Raw genomic sequence first — 8,552 nt, 5'->3', positions numbered from 1 at the left:
CGGAAGTGATGCTTGTGATCTCTGTATGTGCTGCTGTTAAAGGATGTTTGTAGGCCACTGAACAGCTTAATGACAGTAGTAGATTTTAATTATCCATATAATTACTTTTTTTTTGTATGGGAATCTCTTTGATTATAAAGTCACTATGAATGTTCTAAAAGCGCGTGTCATGTGAAACAGTACATTGTCATCTCCTCAAGACAACAAAGGAAACAGCTTCTCCAGATCTGAAATCCCATCTCTTATGTGGCCCTTTCACTTAGAAAGGAAATTATTGCTTCCAAATACTAATGTTTGGATTTGTACAAATGAACTCATGTCACGGGTGTGCTTTACTGTTCAGATCACATCCTGCTGTACCATATTTGTTTTAGGGACCACAAAAGACATAGATATTTGAGTATATATTTTAAAAATTATGCATAGGGCTTAATTGCAGAGATAGTGCTATGTGATTCCTGCCTTCTATATTTGGTATAGGTGTTGCTATCTGTTGTGATGTAAGCTTTTACAGTCCTGTTTGATGTTCTCAGGACCTCCCACACTTTTGGTATTTTCTGATGCATCAAAATTAAGGTATTCAATGACACAAAACCACAAAACATGGGAACTTTGAAACTTGTGAAATTTTGCTTTTTATGGCGCAACTAGGAGACTTTCAAGAATCTGAAACACCACTTGAAGAAGGTTCTGTGGAAAGATGAGAAGGAGGTTTGTCACTTGTGTTCAACAAGTCTTAGTTTATATCCTCTCTAGATAATTGTAATATGTTCAGACTTGTGTCTGTTTATTCTGAGTTCGGAGACTGCATGTCCCCTGCTGCTGCTTCACAGACTCTTCTGCCAGACAGAGGCCACATTCCTCAAAGCAGCTAAGGTGAAGCAGTTAAGTAATTAATACTTGTCCACACTGGCTGTATGTTGGTTAGAGAGCATGTAAGAGAGGCAGAATAAAATGCCTGGTGCCATTATTCCTGCAGGGTGGTGTTGCTTTCCTGCTAGTGGGAGTTTTTGGTACACAGCAGCTGAGGAGTGTTTCACTGGCTGCAGTACACTATTATTACGATGATGTAATTATTATTATTATTATTATGTAATTTATTTTAGTGGATTCTGGTTAACCACATGATTGCCTTTTATGCATAAGAATGTGAGGTAAGGTATGGATTTTTTTTCCTGCCATGTCAAATATCTGGGGCACCTGTGGACAGATGGCTGCTGCTGCTTCTTTGTACTTGTGTTGTCTTCCTGGCATGACCAAGAGGAAAAAAAAAGTATGTAACACTCTTCAGGTTCTCAATGTCATGTTTGTGAAGAGAGGAGCTCTAAGTCCAGTAGCAAACAAAACACTTCCCTCACTCTGTTGGCTGTTTCTCTTGCCTGTTGAGAAGCAGGAAGGCTGGTGGTCTACCAAGTGTAACAGCCCTGGTCAAACAAACTGCTTCCCCCACTGTGTAGGGGACTGAGGTCTTAACTCTTGGCAAGGGTATGGGTTTCATGTAGGGTTGGGTACTCCAGTTGTAGCCCGCCTGGGAACTGAGGGATGAGCTCTTTGTTTCCAGTGGGTTGAGGAGGTATGCCCATACGGGGAACCTCTGCACTGTGTACTCAAGTGTTTGACATGGGGAACTGCACCTTCCTCTAGTTTTCAGTTTTGGCAATGGTGTTTCTAAAGAAAATTTCCCAGTTTACACAGGCTGGCTGACTCCATTGCTCTGTCATCTCCAAAATCATAGGCTGCCTCTTCATTACCGTCTTTTTGCCCCAATCCCTCCCCTCCGCCCCCTTAACACGCTTATCTCCTTCCCTCAGATTTTCTTCTGCTTACATACTGAAAACGCGAAAGCAGAAAATCACTGGCGTTCTTTTTTCTGCCCCGTTCATGGACCGTGCGAGGCTGAGTGCGGGCTCCTGGCGCCGGGGCAGACCCGCCGGGCACAGCTCCGGGCGGGGGCATTCATTCACCAGCGGTTCGTGGAACTTGTGGCTCCGCCTGCGCTGTAACGGAGCCTTCGTGCTGCTTTAATCCACGCCACATGCGGGTGACCCGAGCAAACCCTGTGGTAAAACAGAAGCCCTGTTGTGTGTTTGCGGAGCAGTTGCTCGGAAGCTGAAGTACAGCTGTGGCCGGGCTTGTTTGGAAGTGAAGAGTAACTTGATCTTTTAATCTTTTTTTTTTTTTCCCTTTCCTTTTTTTTTCCTCTCCTTTTTTTTTCCTCCCCAGACCGATATTGTAAATAACAACTGTTTCTGAAGGGTACCTGTCAGTGGGATTGAAATGCATATTTTAAATTGAGGGGTAGATTTCATGAAGGTTTTAGCTGTGTGCAAAGAATGTGCTTTCTTTTCTTGTGAATTATTGCAGCTAGTTTCATTTCTTTTAAAATAAAAGGCACAAGAGAACAGAAGAATGTTCTTCCTACTTGCATTGAGTAAACTAGGAATAACTCAAGTGAGATCAGGGGACTTTCAGAGTATCTGAGGTGAGGCGCATGAACATGGATCTCTTGTGCATTGCCTGGGAAACATATTGTAGGACCTGTGAACATATACATGTCTCTGTTATCCAGCTATCCCAAACCTGCCTCCATTAAAGCCAGAACAACTGGCCTCTTTTAATAGATTATTAAATTTTCTTCCAGAAAAAAAGCTGAATTGCAAGCTCTGTAATGGCCTCTGCTGAGAATGCATGGCAGCATTAGTGTTCTTTATGCTTTAGGGTAGTTTTGAATAAGGCTCTACCAGCTGCAAATGCTGCTATGCAGGTATGCCACAGGGCTTCATCATTTTAAGATAGAAGATGGTACTGAACAGAAGTTTTACAAGTTCTGAGGAAGTTACTTAAATTTTGATCCTGCAACAGAGTGAATTTTTCATTATTGAATAAGAAGATTGGGAGAGCAGTTATTGAAGAATGAAACAAAAAAGCACAGCAAGGGAGAAGCTTCTTTGCTTGAAGTATCCCTGTTGCTGTGTAGTAGATTTTTTCTGTCTCCATAACCCATTTCAGAGAGCTGGGAGACTTAATCTCCTCTCTGAAACAATATTGTTTCTCTGCAACTTTAATGCACTTCTAACATAGGCTCCATTCTTTCTTGCTGAACACTAGTTCATGCCAATTTGCATTATGTATGAATAACAACAGCCAGGATATGCATTCATGGTAAGTGAACCTCAAAGGATGCAGGGATTTGGGGTTCTGGTTTCCACCGCTAAAATACAGAGGACTTTATTTGTGTTTTCACAAACTGTCAACCTTTCTGTGTGTACAACACCCTTTTACAAGTTGATTTTTATTTGACAGTGGATCAACCTCAGAAAATAAATTTTAGGGTTTTTTTGTTTGCTGAAGTATTGCTGGGATGAAGGAATGTGGCAATGAGAGAAGATGTAAGAATAAAATGTCTGGGGTTACTGGCTTTTGGTCTGCAGTAGGAAGATTTTGGAATTAAATAGAAATCCATTGCAGTCATCCAAAAAATGTCCAGTGACATTCAGAAACATCTCTGGAGGCTGCATCCTAGGATGTACTTTAAGCTTCCTCTTCTTCTCTGATGGTAGTCTCTCACTACACTTCCAAAAATTACACTGATTTCTGTTGCATTGCCCATCTCCAGGGAAATACCAAAGTTTCAGTACAACTAGGTCTTCCTTCAGCATGTTATGTGTGCTTGTCTTCATTGCAGTTCACAACAAGAATACCAATGGGAAAATAAATAAAGAAACAGACAGAGAAGAGAGCATTATTGGCTTCCTCAGAGGTGTCCCAAATCTGTTAAAAATTCTCTCAGTTGTGGTACTGTGCGTGGCGATTCCTTTGTAAATATCTCTGACCCCAAAGTCCATATTTCATGATGCTAATACTACACCCGTGGTAAGTACTCTAAGCATGATGTGCATGTAATTGCCACTGTGGCAAAATATTGAGCTGGATGTGTGGGTCCTAAGGATAGGCTGGAAATGGAGAGTAGCAGATTTAAATTCTGTTTTCAGCTCTGCCAGGTTTTTTTTTTTTTTTTTTTTTTTTTTTTTTTTTTTTTTTTAATGAGATAAAACATTTAGACAGGAGCCTAAGAACAGTGTGCTTCTGAAGAGTAGCATTAAAACCAAAAAACCTTACAGTGTTAGAAAAAGTGTTGCAGATCTTACAGGGAGTGACATTGATAAAAATACTGTATGTGAGATTATGACATAACATATACCTAAAAGTGAGTGTGCTTCTTTAAGTGAAGTCTATCTTTTTTCTGAATTAGAGTCTGAGGGAGATCAGGTATTTGCAAAAGGCACATGAAAGGAAAGAGAGCTGAGAGAGAGAGCCACATGGAAACGTGCTGCAACCCCTTGCTGCATGGAGCAGCCTTGGACTCTTGAGGGCACAACAAAGACCTTTGAACAGTGACAGATAACATCTGCCCTGGCTCATCTCACCCATCGAGGGAGACTCCTTCCAAAAAATTGGTCGCTTGCTGTCATGGAGGCAGGGAATTACAGTGTCCCACTCTGCCCACCAGAGAAAAGAAAGATTTATTCATGGATTAGTTCACTGGGCTGCTGATATGTGGGGTCAGATAAAGAGACTTTTGCTTGAACCAGCCCTTGGTAGACAGCTTTGCTTTGGCTTTCAAACACATAGGCATCCTTCCGCCTTTCAGGAGTGGATGCAATGGGTATCAGTACAGTTTTTGTTGCTCTTCTACACATTCTTACCTTCCTTCACACTCTCTAGAGCAGCAGAAAATTGGTGAGGAAGGTCAAGTAATCCCTTGCTGCTTACTGGGTGAAATGGATGAAAAGAAGTAATTTTAAGCAGTATAGCAGCTGGTCTGTCTGTCTTCCTTGCTGACAATAGCTACATACATTTCTGTGCTCTTAGTAGAAAGCCTCTATGAAATTGAAAAAACCACTTAGTCAAGGGAGAACGTGAGTGAAGATCAGAGTTGTTTTGCTATGTCAGGACTGGTAGATGCTAAAAGGTTGGGGTTTAGAGCCAAAAGAAGATCGGCTGGTAGTAAAAACAGTTCAATAGTAGTTATTGGCCAGCCCAAGCATGGAGTTTCACAAGGTGTCATGATCATGAATCAGAGTCTTTAGTCATCAGGTTGGTCGCAGCAGCACCCAGCACAGGGCCATGGGCAGGAGGAGGGATGTTCTTCCTCTTGCATCACACAATCCTTTGGGGTGGCTCTTCTGATCTCTTACTCTTACATTGGCTTTGATTTCTCCTTGTTTGCACTGCGTGCTGCCAGGGAGCTACAGTTGGGTTTTGCTATCTCTCTGAGAAACACTGCTAAACTGCTTGCAGTGTCCTTGCTGATGCCAATGAGATGACTAGGCAGTCAGCGTTGAGCTGTTAGGTTGCTCTGGATTTCAGAGAGAGCAAGCAGTTTCATGGGTGAGTTCAGATTTCATCACAGATTTCCGCAGAGATGAGAGAAGAGCACCCTTTCCATTTTGGCTCTTCCCAGAAGCTCCCTCACTGTGACCATCCAGTCCCTCTGCAAATGCTGTTTTCAGTGTCCTCTTAGCTGGTTGCTCATCTGTTAGCAGAATAAAGCAGCAGATGTACTACTGAACTTGAAATTCTGTCCTGCACAATTTCCAAACCCTGGATTGCTTATGTCTCTCATCCATTAATGAGAGATGACACATTCACACATTCAGATGAACATTTCCTTCTGAAAATAGTGAATGCTTTTTATTTGTCTTTAAAAAAGCCCATGCACAATTTGCAATACTTGTTTTTATTTTTAATGAATGACTGAACCACGGCCAACAACGTTCCTGTAATTTTAACTGAGTGGCAGCAGAAGTTGTAAGAGAGATGCTGCTGATGCCAGTTGGGCTATAAGTTTTATGTCTACTAACAAAGTTTGCTTGTTTTCTGGCAGTCTCTGACACATACACTTCAGTCAATCATTGTAAAATGCCTAATAACAGATGTGGCAATTAAGCTGAAGAATTCTGTCTCTCTTTTAATTTTTATTACAGAGAATAACAAAGTACCTCATTAAACCCACCATCACAGAGATTTTTTAAATTTGGCATACAAATGCCTGCAAAAATTAGATCTCTGAATAAGATACTTACTAAGGTGCTTTGTCAGACAATGCTATGAATAGACCATTTTTGTAATGACAGATACGTGCTTGTGCTACTGCTGTCCTTTTACAACCCATACTGCAAAGAGGTACAGGTTTAAAGAAGGCAACATGTGTCCTGAAGGGTAACATTTTAAGGGATTTAGGGCCTTGTGCTCAAGTTAATAAAAATGTGGTCTTGATTCTTCTGGGTTCAAGTTACACTGCCTTCAGCTGGAATTAGCATCAGACATTTAGGAAAGTTTCAGATAACCTGTAACCAAAGTATATTAACATATTTTAATAAGAGAAATCATCTTGAAAAAATATATTAATTGCAACCAAAAAAAGTCTTCTTTTGATTGTTGGAGCTTCTAGGGCATTTGGCTTCATTAGTTCATTTTAATGATGTACTAAGCACTCTTTTGAAAGAAGAGTCTAAGTCATCATTAAATTAATTTAAGAATTTAATGATTTTATATGTCTTAAAAATTATGGTAAGAAAATTGAAGCTGGTATAAATCAGAACTGGAAACTTTGATATGGAATTACTCTTTTAGTATCAAAGTGGTTTTATGCATGAAATACAAAGTTGTTTTCTTTGTCACTGTTGGAAAGAACACGTTTTTTTACTGCCCATCACAATTGTTGGTAGTATTTTTATTTCTTAGAAGTATTATCTTTTCACTGAAGTGCAGTTTCTTGTCTTACAGGATTCAACTATTTATCTAGGAGTACACAGAATCTGTCAGTCCCTGTGAACATTTACTTGCACATATATATATATATGCACCACTGTGCATGCACACACACATGCACACACAGAAAACCTGCAGACACCATTAGCACCTGGCAAGCTGAATATCTCCCTAGGAGTACGTTTTTTCGCTGCTAACAGGGAGACTAAGCACTAAAACTACAGAAATGCAAACATGATTGTAAGTTTATAGAGACACCAATTTGATAGATGGACCACTCGGTGGAAAAAGAACTGGCTGGATGGCCGCACGCAAAGAATGGTGGTCAATGGCTCAAACTCCAGCTGGCGACCAGTAACGAGTGGTGTCCCTCAGGGATTGATGTTGGGACCGGTCTTGTTCAACATCTTTGTCAGTGACATGGACAGTGGGATTGAGTGCGCCCTCAGCAAGTTTGCCGATGACACCAAGCTGTGTGGTTCGGTTGATACACTAGAGGGAAGGGATGCCATCCAGAGGGACCTCGACACGCTTGTGAGGTGGGACTATGCCAATCTCATGAAGTTCAAGCATGCTACAGGTTGGGCAGAGAAGAGATTCAGAGCAGCCCTGTGGAGAAGGACTTGGGGTGTTGGTGAATGAGAAACTTATCATAAGCTGGCTTCAGTGTGCACTCACAGCCCAGAAAGCTAACCATATCCCGGGCTGCATTAAGAGGAGCGTGACCAGCAGGTTGAAGGAAATGATCCTGCCCCTCTACTCTGCTCTTGTGAGACCTCACTTGGAGTATTGTGTGCAGTTCTGGTGTCCTCAACATAAAAAGGACATGGAACTGTTGGAACAAGTCCAGAGGAGGGCCACGAGGATGATCAGGGGACTGGAGCACCTCCCGTATGGAGACAGGCTGAGAAAGTTGGGGCTGTTCAGCCTGGAGAAGAGAAGGCTGCGTGGAGACCTCATAGCAGCCTTCCAGTATCTGAAGGGGGCCTACAATGATGCTGGGGAGGGACTGTTCATCAGGGAGTGTAGTGACAGGACAAGGGGTAACGGGTTCAAACTTAAACAGGGGAAGTTTGGATTGGATATAAGGAAGAAATTCTTTACTGTTAGGGTGGTGAGGCACTGGAATGGGTTGCCGGGGAAGTGTGGATGCTCCATGCCTGGCGGTGTTCAAGGCCAGGTTGGATGAGGCCTTGGGTGGCATGGTTTAGTGTGAGGTGTGCGTGAGGTGTCCCTGCCCATGGCAGGGGGGTTGGAACTAGATGATCTTAAGATCCTTTCTAACCCTAACTATTCTATGATTCTATGATTGAGTTCAGGTGTCTTAAATGTTCAGCTACTCCTTAACCTGTTGATCATACTATGTCAGTAAATATTACGGGCTACAGGTGGGATAATGAGACCAAATTGTCACCCTGTAATGTCAGGGAGCAGAGCAGATCAAACAAGCTAGGTAAGTAAAGGTGGAGGAGAAGGCTCCCAGAGAAAAGCATTGTTTACATTACTACATATTCTTAGAATCGTTATGAAAGGTGTAGAGTTAGAATAAAACTGAAGTCTTGCCCCACTTCTCCTGGAGCAGTAGCAATGAATATACAGCTGCTGAAAGTGTAAATGGATACAGTATGATCACTTGATGGCATCGCGTTAAGGCCTTCAGCAGTAGTAAATTAACTGTGGTAGAGACAGGGAGATGGGTGAGAAATGAAATGAGTTGGTGGGAAGATGGTTCTGGTCTTGCATGTGTTGTTCTGTAGAGCTCCTTCCATTTATTCCAA

Source organism: Psittacula echo (assembly GCF_963264785.1).
Source record: "Psittacula echo genome assembly, chromosome: Z".
Lineage (NCBI taxonomy): Eukaryota > Metazoa > Chordata > Aves > Psittaciformes > Psittacidae > Psittacula > Psittacula echo.
The sequence above is the reverse complement of the archived record's forward strand: the minus strand, read 5'-3'. Positions refer to the sequence as shown.